Source organism: Beta vulgaris, chromosome 5 (genome assembly GCF_026745355.1).
Source record: "Beta vulgaris subsp. vulgaris cultivar EL10 chromosome 5, EL10.2, whole genome shotgun sequence".
In the NCBI taxonomy this organism is placed as follows: Eukaryota; Viridiplantae; Streptophyta; class Magnoliopsida; order Caryophyllales; family Amaranthaceae; genus Beta; species Beta vulgaris.
In genome coordinates, this window is record NC_079206.1 from 38,742,435 (window position 1) to 38,762,076 (window position 19,642).

The window sequence follows — 19,642 nt, forward strand, 5'->3', positions numbered from 1 at the left end:
TATAGTCCCAAGAATTAACTTTTATTTTCCGACGACTTGACAAGAGTATACATATAGATCCAAGCTAGACCTAGGGAATGAAAATTTATAGTCCTAAGACCTAACTTTTATGAACTAAAGACTAGACTAGAATTTACATAGAGATGCAAGTTGTGCCTGTGAAATGAAATTTTATAGTTTTAAAATTTATCTTTAATAGTCTGATGACTTGACCACAGTTTACATAACATGTAACCTAGAAAAAGGGGACGGAATTTTCTATTCGTAATACTTAACGTTGGTAGTCCGAATACTTGACTAGGCTTTACATTGAGATGCAAATTAGGGCCAGGTAATGAACATTTATAGTCTTAATACTTAAATTTTGTAGTCCGACAAATTGACTAGGGTTTACGTATAGATCCAAGCTAGACCTTAGGATTGAACTTTTATAGTCCTAAGACTTCACTTTGATAAACTCAATCCTTGACTAGGGTTTACATAGCTATCAAATTTGTGCCTAGGAAACGGACTTTAGTGGTGTTAAAACTTCACTTTTGTAGTATGATGACTTGACTAGTGTATACATAACATGCAAACTAGAAATAGGGAATTAGATTTTCTATTCCTAAGACTTAATTTTTGTAGTCCGAATACTTAGCTAGGGTTTACATTGAGATGCAAATTAGGCCTACGGAATGAACATTTATCGTCTTAATACTTAAATTTTGTAGTCCAACAAATTGACTAGGGTTTACATAAAGATGCAAACTAGACCTAAGGAAAAAATTCTTATAGTCCTCAGAGTTAATTTTCATAGTCTGAAGACTAGACTAGGGTCAACATAGAGATGCGAATTAGAGGTAGGAATGAACTTTAGAGTCCCAAGAATTAAGGTTTATTATCCGAAGACTTGACAAGAGTTTACATATACATCCAAGCTAGACCTAGGGAATAAACTTTATAGTACTAAAATATAACTTTTATAAACTGAAGACTTGACTAGGGTTTACATAGATAGGTAAGTTGTGCCTAGGAAATGAACTTTTATCGTTTTAAAACTTTTAACTTTTATAGTTCGATAACTATATTAGGGTTTACATATGATGCAAACTAGAAATTGGGAATGAAATTTTCTAATTCTAAGACTAAATTTTCGTAGCTCGAAAACTTGACCAGGGTTTACATTGAGATGCAAATTAGGCCCAAAGGATTAACATTTATAGTCTTAATACTTAAATTTTTTTAGTCCGACGAATTGACTAGTGTTTTACATAAATATGCAAACTAGACGTAAGGAATATTCATTCATAGTCCTAAAACTTAACTTTTATAGTCCAAAGGCTTGATCGGGGTCTACATAGAGATGGAAATCAGATGTAGAAAAGAACTTTAGAGTCCCGAAAATTACCTTTTCTTATCCGAAGACTTGACTAGAGTTTACATATAGAATCAACCTAGAACTAGCGAATGGACTTTTCTAGTTATAAGACTTAACTTTTATAAGCCGAAGACTTGACTAGGGTTTACAGAGAGATGCAAGTTATGCCTAGGAAATGAACTTTTATAGTTTTAACTCATAACTTTTGTAGTCTGATGACTTTATTAGGGTTTATGTAAGATGCAAACTACATATTGGGAATGAAATTCTCTATTCCTAATACATAATTTTGGTAGTCTGAATACTTGACTAGGGTTTACATGGAGATGCAAATTAGGCCTATAGAATGAACATTTATAGTATTAATACTAAAAATTATGTAGTCCGACGAATTGACTAGGTTTTACATAGAGATGCAAACTTGACCTAGGGAATAAACTTTTATAGTCCTAATACTTAACTTTCAAAGTCCGAAGACTTGACTACGGTCTACATAGAGATGCAAATTAGATGTAAGAATTGACATTATAGTCCAAAAATTAACTTTTATTATCCGAAGGCATGACTAGAGTTTACATAGAGACTCAAGTTGTACCTAGGAAATGAGCTTTTATAGTTGTAAAACATAACTTTTATCGTTCGATGACTTGACCAGGCCGGGTTACATAAGATGCAAACTAGAAATAGGGAATGAAGTTTTCTATTCCTAAGATTTAACTTCGGTATTCCGGATACTTGACTAGGGTTTACATTGAGATTCCAATTAGGCCTAGCGAATGAACATTTATAGTCTTAATACTTAGATTTCGTTGTCCAATACATTGACTAGATTTTACATATATGCAAACTAGACTAGGGAATGAATTTTTATAGTCCTAAGACTTAACGTGTTATTTCCCTAGGAACACTACAAGAGGGGGGGTGAATTGTAGGTGTAGAAATAAAAGTAACTTTTTGCGGAAATTAAAACTTAAACGAATAAACAAGGGATTTTTACGAGGAAAAACTTCTTGGGCCCAACAAGAAGAAACAACCTCGACCACTAGGGATTTTAAACTCAACACTTTCACTAATTAGGCCAAACAACTCTGTTACAACCTAATTCTAACTCGAGCCACACCTTGAGTTCCTAAACTCAAGTTCCTGAGCCACTGTTCCCTTAACAGCAGTTCCTCTCAACTTCACTCGAAGTTTTCTCACCCATACAAGCTTCACTCAAAGCCTTTCTCTTACAGAACTTCACTCAAAGTTCCCTTACCCCAAAAACCAAAATACAATTGATCGAAATAAGCTTAGTGGAATTAGAGTAAGAAGGCAAAGAACAAATGGCTATTATGAGAGAATGAAGGCACTGACACTTAATAAGTTAAACTCACTTAATTACTTAGTCAGACACAATTTGGAACTTATCTAGACTTCATATTTATGTGTAATCATGAAGAACGTGGGATTAATTAGAGTACAGTTTAACCCATGATGTTCCTTCCCCTAAGGAACACGTTTACATCATGTCCCATGATCCCATGAACTAAAATGAACGTGGATAATATTAGCCATTACTCCTAATAATAGGAGTTCCTTGAGCTTATCCGAAAATCAGTTTTATATAAACTTTTTATCTTTAAACTGAATTTTAATCTTTAAGAAAATAATATCTTTAAAAAATCTTTCTAAAACCGGATATTATTTTTTCTTATTTTCCGAAAAAAAAATCTTTTCTCAAAACAGATTTTCTTTTTAAAACTGATTTTATCATTTGAAATTAGATAACTAATTTCCTATAATTTAGGCATGACTTACTCATTACTTTTAACCGTTATACTTACGCCTAAGTCTAGTTCCTTTATTAATTAGTTCCTTTAACATATTCGTAAGTGCCACTTAGTTTGTTCCTTACAAAGAAACAAACTCTCATTCTCAAAATACTGCCACGTTCCTTACCATTCTTTCTTTGTTCCTTTACATTGGAACTAGAAAATAAAACGCCTAGCTTCTATTCTTCTTGATCCAATGCTTGCTCCAGTATCAACATAGAAACTTCTTTACTTAGCCTTTGAAATCCTCTCTTGACTTCTTCATTGACTTCGTATTCTCCCAGTTCCTTGCATTGATACCTTAAACACCATACACTTAAATAATTCATTAGTTCACTACTTAGTTTGTTCCTTTGTTTCTTTGTCATTATCAAAACTAGGGTTCAACAATTTCCCCCTTTTTGATGATGACAACAAAGGTACAAACTAAGGAAAATAACAAATAATATAAGTGAATGAAATTAAAAACATAAAGAAGAAAATGAAAAATAAAACACAATTATGTAAGTAACTGAAGTTTGATTTTTCATTTACCTTAGCCTATTTTTGATTTTTCATTTACCTTATCCATTTTAATTTTTTTCAATTTTTCATTTTTTAAGTTTATGTACAGTTTGTTCCTTAAATCTTTTCCCCCTTTGTCATCCTCAAAAAGAAATAGACTTGCATGTATTGATGAATTGATTTAACACCTTAAGACCAAATACAAGTTGTGGTTAAGTTAGAAAATCAAAGAGTAAACTTGCTCAAACATCAATCACATAATACTAGCCATTCCAAGGAAGAAATTATGCAAACATTTAGAAACATAGACATATAGCAAAAGTCATTGATTATATAGCACTTGTTCCATAACAAACAAAAAGAAAGAAAGAAAAAGGAAAAACAAAAGTTGTGTTCCTGAAAGAAACAAAACAACAACAAAAAAAAACTAAGAAAGGGAAGGGGAATGGTGTTCCTCTACAACTTCTTCTTCAACCACATCCTCAATTTTTCATCACCACCCCATGTTGATCAACCTGTTCCTTCAGCTCCTCCAAGCACGGCCATAGATCCATCTTCTTTTGTTGCGCAACCACGTATCACTCAATTCTTCATAAGACTTACATAGTATCAGTTTTGGCATCCAAAGTCCAATGAAGATGATTATAAATTTTATCATATGTTGGCAGGAAGCAACTTCATTAACCCAGTTAGATCATCCGGAGTTTCCTGTTCCTTACCCTTGGAACTGAGGCAGATGGGGATTTGTGAAGGAACTGGAGGGTTGAGTGGAAGGCTCATCTGTTCCGGAATGGAAACAGAAGGTGAAGGGTGATAAATGGGAGGAAGAATGGTGGTGTGGGTGGAAGAGTTGTGGAGGTGGAAGCAAAAGGATTTGGCCTTTTATTTCATCCTTCAACTGCTAAAACTGGAAGGAACAGAGAAGGATGAGGTGAAATGGAGGATTTTGTGAAAGGAACAGAGAGTTTGGGAGATGGTGGAGGTAGGTTCCTTGAGAGTAGAGGGTCCTGTTCCTCATTATCCGAAAGGACTAAAGGAGAGTCCTGTTGGAAGGAACAGGAACATGGAGCAATTTTTAGCGAGTGCTCTTCTCACTCTGAGGAACAGAGTTTAGGCTTGTGCAATGTGTTTGCGCCTCTTAGGTTTGGTTCCTCCGGTTAGGAACAGGTTCATCCAAGATTACATCATTTCTTCTCTCTAAGTACCTTAGGCATTTTCTTTTTCTGAGGAACTGGAAGTTCCTCCCTTGAATGAGAACACCTTCTTGGACAGACAACCAAGTCCATTTAGGTCTTCTCATTCAAGATGTTCCCTTGTTTACCCTATGTGGTCCAACCAGTAAGTCTTACTTCAAAGTGATGAAGTAAGAAGTTATCAAGGCACCGTACCAATACACATTGTTCTCAATACAGTGGTTAAGTGTTGAATGAAGAGGGAAGGGAAATTGATTTGTATGTGTGGTCCAAGCAAAACATGTAACACATATCCAAGAGACCCACTTCATTCCTCTTTTCAGTTCGAGGAATGAGTGCTCTCCAAACCAATTAAAAGTACTTTGTGAAGGGGAGAGAGTAGGTTATGGTTAAGTTTGTTTTGGCCAGCGTTCCTCCAAAATATTCTAAGATTTTGTCTTGAGGAAAATTCGGAAAGAAACAGTTCCTTTCCGTTTAAAATACAAATCAGTTCCTTTGCAAGGAACTTCCCATACTTTGCTAATTGCTTGATTAAACCTTATTTTCTTTCCTCTAACCTCAGTTGTGCAAGTTCCATTAGTATTAACAAAATTTGCACAAATCATCCATAGCTAGAGGAACAAGAGCATTATTAAAGGCGAATTCAAACAAGAATTCCATGCCTTGTTCCTTTAGAATGGAGGTTAATTCTGAAATTCAATTTATTTGCCCATTCTAAATCGACGCAAAAACCCAAACATACCTAGATTCACTTCGTTCGACCTCTTTCTTGGAAGACGAAGAAACAGTTCCTTTGGAAGGAACAGGTGATTTCTTCTTCTTCCCCCTGAGATTGTTCCGGGGTTTCTTCTTCATCATCTTCCCCAATTAATTTCTTCTACGCATGCTCCTTCTGGAGATTCTAATTGTGTTCCTCTAGGGGTTTTCTTGAATTATGTCGGTTTCAAGGGTTTTGTTGGAGATGAAGAATTTCCATTTTTGAAGTGTCGTGTTTTTGTGATGTGGAAAAGGGAGATTTCTTGAAGTTTTTGCCATGATTTAGAAATTTGGAGGTTTTTATGGAGTATCAAGGGTGTGATGAGGTTTCGGTTATGGTGAAGATGAAGATTGAAGGAACACGGTTTCTTAGTATAATTGAAGGAGGAGTTTTGCATGTAATAGATTATGACACGCGGGAAAAAATAAAGCAAATAAAAAATAAAAAGAAAAGAAAACGAAAAGATAAATAAGAACCAAGATTTAATTAAACTGGTTCCCTTATTTTGGGATTTTTCGGATTTTTCGGATTTTTATGAATTTTAATTTTTGAAAGAAAATAAATGCTAAGGAACTTGTGCTATAGGAACAACTAATGCTACATATCAATGCCTTCATATCATGCATGTTTCTTGACCTTAGGAACAGTAAGGGGAGTATTATGTGACATTTGTGAGTTGTTTAATTTCTTTGAATTCATGTTTATGTTTTGCAACATTCCAATTTGCAATGGTCTTAGGCAATTAAACACAATTATTTTTAGCACACAAAGTCACTCAAATTGATTCAAACATGGGGGAATGACATAGGAACAATCACTTAATTTTTATTAACCTAACTCAAGCCTTAATTTTTCATATCTATCCTTTGCAAAGGCTTAGTTAGATATCAGCAATCTGATAATCAGTTTGACAAAACTCAAGTTTAATCAAACCTTTTTCAACATTTTCTCTTAAAAAGTGATGTCTATATGTATATGCTTTACTCTAGAATGATGCACTGGATCTTTAAATATTATAGCACTTGTATTGTCACAATAAATAGGAACACATTCAAAGTTTATTCCATAGTCACTAAGTTGTTGTTTTATCTAAAGCATCTGAGAACAACATGCAGCAGCAGCTGCTACATATTCTGCTTCAGCAGTGGATAAAGCAACTGTGTTTTGTTTCTTGGTACTCCAAGAAACTAAACTATGACCAAGGAATTGTGCCATACCTGAGGTGCTTTTCCTATTTACAAGATCTCCAGCATAATCTGCATCTGCATATCCTTTTAGTTCGAATGTATCACTTCTTGGATAGTAGAGTCCAAGATCATCTGTTCCTTTAAGATATCTAAGAATTCTCTTACAGCAGTAGGTGAGACTCCTTTGGATTTGCTTGAAATCTAGCACACAAACCAACACTGAAAGCTATGTCTGGACGACTAGCAGTTAGATACAAAAGTGAACCAATCATTCCTCTATATTTTGTTTGATCAACACTTGTTCCTATGGAGTCTTCATCTAATCTAGTTGAAGTTCCCATAGGAGTGTGATTTATCTTTGAATTTTCGAGGCCATATTTCTTTAATAGTTCCTTTATGTATTTTTGTTGGTGAACAATTATCCTTTTCAGTTTGTTTGATTTGTAGTCCAAGAAAGAAATTTAACTCACCCATCATACTCATTTCAAATTCATTGCTCATGAGACTTGAGAATTCTTTGCACAATGTTTCATTAGTAGCTCCGAATATGATGTCATCAACATATATTTGAACAAGCAAAATATCAGTTCCTTTAGATTTTAGGAACAAGGTTTTATCAACCTTTCCTCTTTTAAATTGTTTTCTAAAAGGAACTTTGATAATCTCTCATACCATGATCTAGGTGCTTGTTTTAACCCATAAAGAGCTTTATCAAGCTTGTAGACATGATTTGGGAGATTTTTATTTTCGAAACCAGGGGTTGTTCAACATATACATCTTCGTTTAGATAGCCATTTAAAAATGCACACTTAACATCCATTTGATATAATTTAAATCCCATGTAAGCAGCAAATGCAATTAAAATTCTAATGGCTTCTAATCTAGCTACAGGAGCAAAGGTTTCTTCATAATATTCCTTCTTGTTGTTATAACCTTTTACTACAAGTCTAGCTTTGTTTCTTACAATGGTTCCATATTCATCTAGTTTGTTTCTAAACACCCATTTTAAGCCAATTACTTTTTGTTGTTTAGATGAAGGAACTAGATGCCATACCTTGTTTCTTTCAAACTCATTTAATTCAGCTTGCATTGCAGTAATCCAATCAGAGTCAGTTAAGGCTTCTTCATGATTTCTTGGTTCCATCATTGATAGGAACGCATGAAATGCACAAAAGTTCCTTAACTGAGATCTAGTTTGCGTACCTTTGGATATGTCGCTGATTATGAGTTCCACAGGATGTGATTTTGTAATCTCCAAGGTTTTGGTTGAAACTCTCTTATAGGAACATGTTGTTCCTCATGAGTTCCTTGAGTAGATGAGGAACTCTGCTCAGTTGTTCCTCTGTTAGCCTCGGTGGACTCAGTTCCTTCATTTGAGGAACAGGAGCATCTTCTCTCCTTGAGGAACAGGAACATCATTGATGTCATTATTTTCAAATTCCTCGTTCCTTTCCTCTTTCACTTCTTCTTCTTCTTGTGAATCTGGTTCCTTACTGGTTGTGCTAACCCTATCTCATAGTCATCAACCTGTATGCTTGGATTATATTTTGTCAGATTCATCAAAGATTACATGAATGCTTTCTTCAACACACATAGTTCTTTGTTATATACTCTATAAGCTTTACTATGTGAGGAGTATCCTAAAAATGTTGCTTCATCACTCCTTGCATCAAATTTTCCAAGATTATCTTTTCCATTATTATGCACATAACATTTGCACCAAATGTTCTAAAATAGGTGATATTTGGTTTCTTTCCAAATAAAGTTCATAAGGAGTTTTATTAATGATAGGTCTCATCATGGCACGATTAATTATGTGACAAGCAGTATTAACAGCTTCAGCCCAAAAGTTCCTTGGAAGTTCACTAGCAATTAACATGGTTCTAGACATTTCCTCCAAAGTTCTATTTTTCCTTTCTACAACACCATTTTGTTGTGGTGTTCTAGGGGCAGAAAAATTATGATCTAGGCCATTATCTCTGCTTAGTCATCAAATTTATAATTTTCGAATTCCTTGCCATGATCTGATCTAATGTGCATTATTTTATGTCCACTTAGTTTTGAACTCTTTTAGCAAAGACAAGGAACTCATCATAAGTTTCATCTTTACTAGTGAGAAAAATAACCCAAGTGTACCTAGAGTAGTCATCTACAATCACAAGTACATACCTCTTTCCACTTCTGCTTTGAATTCTCATGGGTCCACATAAGTCCATATGAATTAACTCTAATGGTTTAGTGGTACTTACAATCGTTTTAGATTTGAAAGAGGATCTTACTTTTACCTCGTGCACATGCATCACAAACTTGATCAATATGAAATTTTATGGATGGTAATCCTAAAACAAGTCTTTTGATCTAAGTTTCTCAAGTAATGAAAAGCTAGCATGTCCTAGACGCTTGTGCCAAGAAGTGAATCATCTTCAATAACACTAAGACAAGTTAAATTGATTTGAGGAACAAGGTCTAGATCCACAATGTATGTGTTCCCTTTCCTTGTTCCTTCCAAGATAACCTTCTTAGTTTTAATGTTGATGATCAAGCATTTTTCTTTATCAAATTTTACAGTATTTCCTTTGTCACAGAATTGAGAAATGCTTAATAGATTATGTTTTAGACCTTCAACTAAAAATACATTTTCAATGGAGTGTAATGGTGACTTACCGACCTTACCCATAGCAACTATGTTACCTTTCTTATTATCACCAAATGTTACACTTCCACCTTCATAGGTTGTGAGTGAGAGAAACTTCGTTTTGTCTCCTGTCATGTGCTTGGAACAACCACTATCGAGATACCAGTGTTGTTCCCCCTCACTCCAACCTGCAAAAAAAAAATGAACCCATCTTTCGTGGGTTCCTGTTCTTGACTAGGATTTGTTTTGACAACCCATTTTTTCTTACTTATTGTCACTTTTTCCCAATCATTCAGATTTTATTGACATTGATTTATGTAATGACCTACCTTGCCACAATACATACAAACTTATCACTAGGTAGATCAACATATTTCTTTGTCTTGTTCCTTTTCTTGTAGTTTTCAAAACCAAGACCTTCCTTCCTTTGGTCTGTGGTTTCTCAATCCACTTAGGAACTTTCATGATTTTGCCTCTGTTCCTTGCGACAACCAGTTCCTTTTTAAGATTACAGATCTGTTCCTTTAAAATATTTTTCTCTTTATTCATTTTTCAATCTCAGATCTGTATCCTTTCAAAGGGGTTGATCTTATATCAAAGGAACTCAGAACAGGGACAAATTCCTTCAAGTGTGAAATCTCTAAATTAATTAGATAATTTTCATTTTTCAAACTTTCATAAATTCTTTGATTTTTAAATTTTTATCAAATAAATCAAAGAATCTTGTTTCAACATATGTTCTCATTTTCTTAAGCCATTCTATGTGTTCCTTGCAAACTTTTAAGGCTTGTTCCGTTTGTTCACGTTTTTCACGTTCATCTCTACATTCAAGAATTGCATCATAAAGAAGATCATATATTTCAGGCCTAGTTTTACCATCTAGTTCTGACTCAAGTCCATGTTGACTTACCTCAATTTTTCTTCATCTTCTTTTTCGTCAGTGTTTGCCATGAGGCAAAGGTTTGCTGTTTCTTCAGTTGGTTGTTCCTCTTCTTCTTCCGTCTCTGAATCTCCCCAAGCAGCTATCATAGCTTTGCGACATTTGCCTTAGAGAAAGGTGCTTTTGATTCTTTGTTCCTTTCAGCAAAGCGTTCCTTGTTCCTTTCTTTGGTTTTGTCATTTTCCCAAAGAGGACATTCCTTGATGAAGTGATCTGTACTCCCACATTTATGACAAGCAGCTTTGTTAGAAAATTTCTTAGTTTTACCTTTGAAGTTTCCATTCTTCATGTTCCTGTACATCTTTCGAAATTTTCGAACCATGAGGGCTGCTTCTTCTTCTTCGGAGTCCGAATCATCTTCATCATCTGCTTTGAGAGCAATTGATTTTGATTTGGAGCTTTCACCATATTCAGTATCAAGGTGAAGCTCATGAGTCATAAGTGACCCTGCCAGCTGTTCTAAGTTGAACTTAGTGAAGTCTTTTGTTTCTTGAAGAGCAGTGACTTTAGCCATCCATCTGTCCTTAGGAAGACTCCTAAGAACCTTTCGAACCTGTTCCTCAGATGAAATAAATTTTCCAAGAGAAGCCAACTCATTATAATGTTAGTAAAACGAGTAAACATGTCTCGGATGCTTTCTTTGGATTTCATGCAGAACAGTTCATATTGATTCATAAGTAAATCAATTTTCGATCTTTTAACTTCATTAGTTCCTTCGTGGGTTACTTCTAGTAAATCCCATATTTGCTTTGCGGATTTGCATCCCATGATCCTATTATGTTCATGGGGTCCAAGTCCACAATGCAAAGTTTAATAGCCATGGCATTTACTTCCATTTTTTCAAAATCAGATTTGTCATAATCAGAGAGGGGTTTAAGAGTTACCTCATTTTTGTCATTTGTAGTTGTGACTTCGAAATCACCAACTTCAATGACTCTCCATACCTGATAGTTTTCAGCTTGATGAATATCTCCATGCGGTTCTTCCAATAGTTGTAGTACTTCCCATTGAACATAGGAGGCCTTTGAGTGGAATAACCTTCTTCAAGTTTCTCGGTGGTATTCATTGTTCCTTGGATCTTTTTCTCAATAGGGTTTCCTATCTTACGTGAGTTCTAGCTCTGATACCAATTGTTATTTCCCTAGGAACACTACAAGAGGGGGGGTGAATTGTAGGTGTAGAAATAAACGTAACTTTTTGCGGAAATTAAAACTTAAACGAATAAACAAGCTAAAGGAACACAAGGGATTTTTACGAGGAAAAACTTCTTGGGCCCAACAAGAAGAAACAACCTCGACCACTAGGGATTTTAAACTCAACACTTTCACTAATTAGGCCAAACAACTTGTTACAACCTAATTCTAACTCGAGCCACACCTTGAGTTCCTAAACTCAAGTTCCTGAGCCACTGTTCCCTTAACAGCAGTTCCTCTCAACTTCACTCGAAGTTTTCTCACATACAAGCTTCACTCAAAGCCTTCTCTTACAGAACTTCACTCAAAGTTCCCTTACCCCAAAAACCAAAATACAATTGATCGAAATAAGCTTAGTGGAATTAGAGTAAGAAGCAAAGAACAAATGGCTATTATGAGAGAATGAAGGCACTGACACTTAATAGTTAAACTCACTTAATTACTTAGTCAGACACAATTTGGAACTTATCTAGACTTCAATATTTATAATAATACTCATAAAGAACGTGGGATTATGTTAAGTCCATTAACCCATGATGTTCCTTCCCCTAAGGAACACGTTTCACATCATGTCCCATGATCCCATGATCTATAAATGAACGTGGATATATTTTAGCCACTACTCCTAAGTAATAGGAGTTCCTTGAGATTTATCCGAAAATCAGTTTTATAAAAACTTTTTTATCTTTAAAACTGAATTTTAATCTTTAAGAAAAAAAATCTTTTAAAAAATCTTTCTAAAAACCGGATATTTATTTTCTTATTTTTAAACTTCAAACGATTTTCTTTTTTAAAACTGATTTTATCATTTGAAATTAAATAAACTAATTTCCTATAATTTAGGCATGACTTACTCAATTATTTTTAACCGTTATACTTTGCACGCCTAAGTCTAGTTCCTTTTATTAACTAAGTTCCTTTAACATATCGTTTAGTGCCACTTAGTTTGTTCCTTACAAAGAACAAACTCTCATTCTCAAAAACTGCCACTGTTCCTTACCATTCTTCTTTGTTCCTTTACATTGGAACTAGAAATAAAACGCCTAGCTTCTATTCTTCTTGATCCAATGCTTGCTCCAGTATCAACATAGAAACTTCTTTACTTAGCCTTTGAAATCCTCTCTTGACTTCTTCTTGACTTCGTATTCTCCCAGTTCCTTTCATTGATACCTTAAACACAATAAACTTAAATAACTCATTAGTTCACTACTTAGTTTGTATCTTTGTTTCTTTGTCATCATCAAAACTAGAGTTCAACATAACATTTATAGTCTGAATACTTGATTAGGGTCTACATATAGATGAAAACTAGTCCTAGGGAATGAAGTTTATTACAATCTTAATGCTTGAATATTATAGTTCGACGACTTCACTTGGGTTTACATAGAGATGCAAAATTTAACTCGAGGGATTAACTTTTATAGTCCTAAGACTTAACTTTCATAGTCTGAAGACTTGACTAGGGCCCACATAGAGATGAAAATTAGATATAAGGAGTGAACTTTATAGGCCTAAAAATTAATTTATATTAGTCGAAAACATAACAAGATTTTACATAGAGATGTAAATTAAACTTAGGGAATGAACTTTTATAGTCACAAGACTTAACTTTTATATACAGAATACTTGACTAAGGCTTACATAAAGATGTAAGTTGTGGTGAATTAGGAAATGAAGTTTTATAGACCGAAACATAAATTTTATACTTTGATTACTTGACTAGGGTTGACATTAGATGCAAACTAGAAATAGGGAATGAAATTTTATATTCCTAAGACTTAACCTTGGTAGTCCAAATACTTGACTAGGGTTTACAAAGAAATGCAAACTATATCTAGGGAATGAACTTTTATAGTCGTAAGACTTAACTTGTATAGCTTGAATACTTGACTAGGGTCTACATAGCAATGTAAACTAGTCCTAGGGAATGAACTTTTATAGTCCAAAGACATCATTTTCATAGTACGAAGACTTGAGTAGGGTCTACATAGAGATGCAACTTAAACGTAAGGAATGAACTATATAGTCCTAAGAATTAACTTTTATTGTTCGAAGCCTTGACTAGAGTTCACATAGAGATGCAAACTAGACCTAGGAATGAACCTTTATAGTCCTACGACTTAACTATTATAAAATGAAGACTTAATTAAGGTTTTGATAGAGATGCAAGCTGTGTCTAGGAAATGAACTTTTATAGTCCTTAAACTTAACTTTTATAGTCAAATGAGTTGACTATGGGTTACATAAGATGCAAACTATAAAGAATGAAATTTTATGTTCCTAAGACTTAACTCTAGTAGTCCAAACACTTGACTAGGATTTACATAGAGATGCAAACTAGGGCTAGGGATGAACTTTTATATTCCTAACTAACTTTTATTGTCCTGAGACTTCACTTTTATAGTCAAAATACTTGACTAGGGTTTATATAGGGATGCAAACTAGACCTGTGGATTGAAATTTCATAGTATTATGACTTAACTTTATAGTACAAAGACTTTACTAGGGTTTACATAGAGATGCAAACTAGACGTAGGGAACGAACTTTTATTGTTTTAAGACTTAACTTTTAACGAATACTTCACTATTGTTTACATAGTGATGTAACCTAGACGTAGGGAACGAACTTTTATTGTTCTAACACTTAACTTTTAACGAATACTTCACTTCTGTTTACAAAGTGATGAAACCTAGACGTAGGGATTGAACTTTTATAGTCCGGAGACTACTTTACTAGGGTCACATGGAAATCCAAAGTAGACATATGGAATGAACTTTTATAGTCATAAGACATAACTTTTATACTCCGAAGACTTGAATAGGGTTTACATAGAGATGCAAACTAGAAATAAGGAATGAAATTTTCTATTCCTAAGACTTAACTCTGGTAGTCTAAGGACATGATTAGGGTTTACATAGATATTCAAAATAGACCTAGGGAATGAACTTTATAGTCCTAATACTTAATTTTTATAGTATGAATACTTAGACGTCGGGAATGAACTTTATAGTGCTAAGAATTAACTTTTCCTGTTCGAATACGTGAATAGGGTTCACATATAGATGAAAACTAGACCTAGGGAATCAACTTTTGTAGTCCTAAAACTTATCTTTATAAATTGAAGACTTGACTAGGGTTTAAATAGAGATGCAAGTTGTACCTAGGACATGAACTTTTATAATCCTAAAACTTAACTTTTATAGTCCAATGACTTGATTAGGGTTTACATAAGATGCAAATACAAAACCAAATTAAAAGTTCCATCTAGGGTTTCCTTGGGAGGGTGGTTCTGAGTTTCTCTGCTTAGGGTTTCCCCGATTGTGGGTGTCGTCTTGGGATCTTCCCGAGCCGATCATCAATTCTTTTTCTCTCTTTCTCTTTCCTTCTTTCTTGCTTTTCTTCTCCATAACAAATATGACAAAATCAAACGACATAATTCGGGAAGTTATTTCTGAAACTAGGGTTCCTGAACAAAATCCAAAAACTGATATACCAAAGGATACTGAAGGTGAACAGGATGAGGCGGTGGTGTGGGTCGATGATGGTGAGGACGATGATGAAGCAAGGGTGGCGCTGGGGTTAGTCGGTAAAATCTGGACGGATAGGCATATTAATGCAAACGCCTTTATGGCGACAATGAAAACTGTATGGCAACCTACACATGGTGTTGATATTAGTAATATTGGACCAAATTCTTTCGTGTTTCAATTCCATCATTGGCGTGATAAGCAACGGGTTATAGATAGACAACCGTGGCACTTCGACAATCATGCAGTTATTCTTGGGGACATTACAGGTAATACAAAACCTTCAGATATGGAGTTATGGGAATTACCTATGTGGGTGTGGGTGTACAATCTACCCTTTAAAGGTAGGCTAAATATATCGAATGTAGCAGCAATAGGCAATAAATTGGGTACATTTATCAAAGTTGATAACTCAGGGTCCATGGGCATAGATAAATCTATCCGAATGCGAGTGAATGTGGATGTTCGCAAACCTCTAGCTAAGCATGTCAAAGTTAAAATGCGCGGTGGACTAGAAGAATTATTTGATGTGAAATACGAACGACCACCTATCTTCTGTTACTTCTGTGGTAAGCTCGGGCATGGACTGAAAGATTGTCATGCTTGTCGAGATGAAGATACCCCTAGGCTGGGGTTTGGAGGTTGGCTCAAAGCATCACCCTGGAAGCGTAATTTGATGGAAGAAGAAACGATGGTGGGGACGGGAGGGAAACCTATGTGTGCTCGTAATTTATTTATAACGAAAACCTCGGCACCAAATTGCACCCCTTGTAGGGCAACAAGTCCTTGAAGGCATAGAGAGTCTCCATGTCAGTGAGATCCAAAAAGGGATGGGGCAGGAAGTTGATAAAGGTGAGAAGGAGGATGTGCAAGAAGTAAGTAAGGAGGATAATGCTCTGGAGAGGATGGGGAAAAATAGTAATGCTGAGTTGGAGATGTGCACCATGGAGGGGAATGAGGGAAGACAGGGACACAATCCAGAAGCTCCGGGAGCGGAAATTGTTAATGAAGAGATAAGGTATGAAGGAAGTGATTTAATAATGAATGAGAGCAAAGCCATTAAGGGGTGGAAAAGAATACAGCGGAAAGGTAAGGGAGATGGCAAAGGAGAACAAGCTGGAAGTGGGAGCAAGAGGAAAGGGAACGAAGTGCCAGGAGGAGTGCTCATGGAGACAGAAGTGGTGGTGAAGAAGCAAAAAGGGGAGGAGTGTGATACAACGATGGAAAACTCACATGTAGATACTGAAAACAATGTGGCGGGCCCCACACCCTGGACCCTTGGTTGCCAATGAGTTACGTCCTTCTCTGGAACTGCCGGGGGTTGGGTAGCGTCCCGGCGGTCAACGCGCTTCGGCGCGTTGTGATTAACGAGCATCCTATGCTGATTTTTCTACAAGAAACAAAGCTAAAAAGAGGGGAGATGGAAAACATTAAACGAAAACTCAAGTATAAATGTATGATTGCTGTTGATTGTGAAGGTGAAGCTCGAAGTAGGAGAGGAGGTTTAGCACTTTTATGGAAGGAAGAGTGGACAGTGGATATATGCTCTTATTCAACTCACTTTATTGATGCTAAGATTCGTAGCGTAGGAATGGATGAGTGGCGGTTTACGGGAGTGTATGGATGGCCGGAGGAAAGTAACAAATATCGAACGGGTGAAATGATTAAAGACCTCTCTCACACCTCATCCGGCCCATGGATGTGTGGAGGAGATTTTAACTTGATGCTATGGTCCACCGAAAAGAAAGGGGGAAGTGACTTTAAGTTCGATGATGCGGCACTTTTCCGAGATGCAATTGATAGCTGTGGCTTGGAAGATCTAAACTTTGCTGGACACCCTTTCACTTGGACAAACAACCAAGGCGGGGAACAAAATATCCAAGAGCGTCTTGATAGATGTCTTGCGAATGAGCAGTGGCAGGAGCTCTTTCGGGGTTCCTTTGTAACTCATTTGGAGAAGAGGAGGTCTGACCATCTCCCGATATTGTTGTGCATACGAACGAGCTTGACAACACCCCAAGAGAGGAGGAAAAAACGAATGTTTCGGTTTGAGGAGATGTGGCTGCGGGAAGAGTCGTGTGAAGAAGTAATCAAAGAAGCGTGGAGTGGGGGCTGGGATGTGGCGAGTTGTCTGAGTCGTACCACGGTGAAACTAAAGGAATGGAGTAATGAAAAGTTTGGGGATTTCGCTAAGCAGATGAGAGATTGCAAAGCTCGTATGGGTCAACTCATGGGGGAAGAACAAACAAATTAGGTTATTGCACAAATGAAGGAACTCGATAGGAGAATGGATGAACTGGAGAGTCGTGAAGAAATGTACTGGAAACAAAGGAGTCGACAAGAGTGGCTCCGGCATGGAGATAATAACACTAAATTTTTTCACGCAAAAGCGAAACAACGAGCTACCAGGAACACCATTGATCGAATCAAAGATGCTGCGGGTAATGAGTTCGAAGATGAGGACGAGATTTCGGAGGTATTTGTCCAGCATTTTGCTGAACTTTTCACGGCAAATACGGAGGTTGATGCTACACCAGTGATTAACATGGTAAAAGATAAAGTGCCACCAAATTTGAAACAAATGCTTGAAGAACCGTATACATCAGTAGAAGTTCGAGAAGCGCTGAAGCAAATGCATCCCACCAAAGCACCTGGGCCTGATGGTATGTGTGCACTGTTCTATCAAAAATTCTGGGATATTGTGGGTAGTGATGTTGAAAAACGTGTCCTTGATATTTTAAATAATGGTGGCGACGTTAGTGCCCTAAATCGAACTCATTTAGCTCTAATCCCAAAAAAGAAAAATTGTGAGTCCCCAGTTGATTTCAGACCTATTAGTCTTTGTAATGTGCTGTACAAAATGGTGTCTAAAGTACTTGCCAATAGATTAAAGAAAGTTCTCCCCATTGTGATCCATGACTCTCAGAGTGGTTTTGTTCCTGGAAGATTAATTACAGACAATATTTTGGTAGCATATGAGTGTTTCCATTATCTGCGGAAAAAGAAAAAAGGAAAGGAAGGTTTTTTGGGGCTCAAACTGGATATGAGTAAGGCTTACGATAGAGTGGAGTGGTCGTTTTTAGAACAAATGATGCTTAAAATTGGTTTTCCAGAGGTTTTTGTATCTCTGACTATTAAGTGTATCAAATCTGCTTCTTTCTCGATCCTTATCAATGGTCAGCCTTCCAGAAATTTTGTGCCGACGAGGGGGCTCAGACAAGGTGATCCGCTTTCCCCATTCCTTTTTATTATCTGTGCTGAAGGTTTATCTACTCTGCTACGTGATGCTGAAGCTAAAAAAGAAATTCATGGATTAAAAATCGGGAAAAAAGTTGATGCTATCTCCCATCTATTTTTTGCTGATGATAGTCTTTTGTTCACGCGAGCAAATGAAGAGGAAGTGGAGAAGGTGCTGGGTATTCTTTCAACTTATGAAGCGGCATCGGGTCAGAAACTGAATATGGAAAAATCCGAAGTGTCTTTCAGCCGAAATATTGCTCCAGAAAAGCAGGAAATTCTTCAGATGAAGTTATCTTTTAAGGCAGTGGAAGAACATGAAAAGTATCTTGGACTCCCAACGTTTGTAGGTGGGTCTAAGAAAAAGGTTTTTCAAGGTATTCGGGAAAGGATCCTAAAGAAGCTAAAAGGGTGGAAAGAAGGATTCTTGTCGCAAGCTGGAAGGGAGGTTCTCATCAAGGCTGTAGCTTAAGCCATTCCTACGTACGCAATGCAATGTTTTAATATACCGGTAAGTCTGTTAAAAGAGATGGAAAAATTATGTCGTAGTTTCTTTTGGGGGCAAAAACATGATGAAAAAAAGGTGGCGTGGGTCTCCTGGGAAAGAGCGTGTATGTCTAAGAAGGAGGGTGGTTTAGGTATGCGGAACTTAGAGGTGTTTAACAAAGCAATGCTTGCTAAGCAAGCTTGGCGGATATTGAAATACCCACACTCTTTGATGGCAAAGGTGCTGAAAAATAAATACTTCCCTCACACCTCTTTTATGGACGTCAAAATTAGCCCTATGGCAAGCTACACATGGAAGTCCATTTTATCCGCTAGGAAAACTTTGGCTCGTGGATTGCGAAAAGTTGTTGGGACCGGAGCTGGGATAGCATTCTGGAGCGATCCTTGGATCCCTACAATGCCAAGTTTTCGTGTTTTCAACCGTGAATTGCTGGAGGATGGACCTCAGATGGTCAGCGATTTTATTGTGGATGGGAAATGGGACACAGTGGAGCTGGAGAAATGGTTGACACAATGGGAAGTTGCTGAAATTCTGAAAATCCCAATACCATTAACGTCTCCTAGTGATAAATGGATGTGGCACTACACAAAGAATGGAGAGTTTTCAGTCCGTAGCGCTTACTTTGTGGAGATAGAGGGGAGAAGAAACGAAGCAGCAAGCTCCTCGCGAAGTAAGAAGAGTGCAGTTTGGAAGGAGCTTTGGCACGCACATGTTCCCATGAAGGTTCGTAACTTTGGGTGGAAAGCAATGCACCAAGGGCTACCTATGAGGTCGGAACTCTTCAAG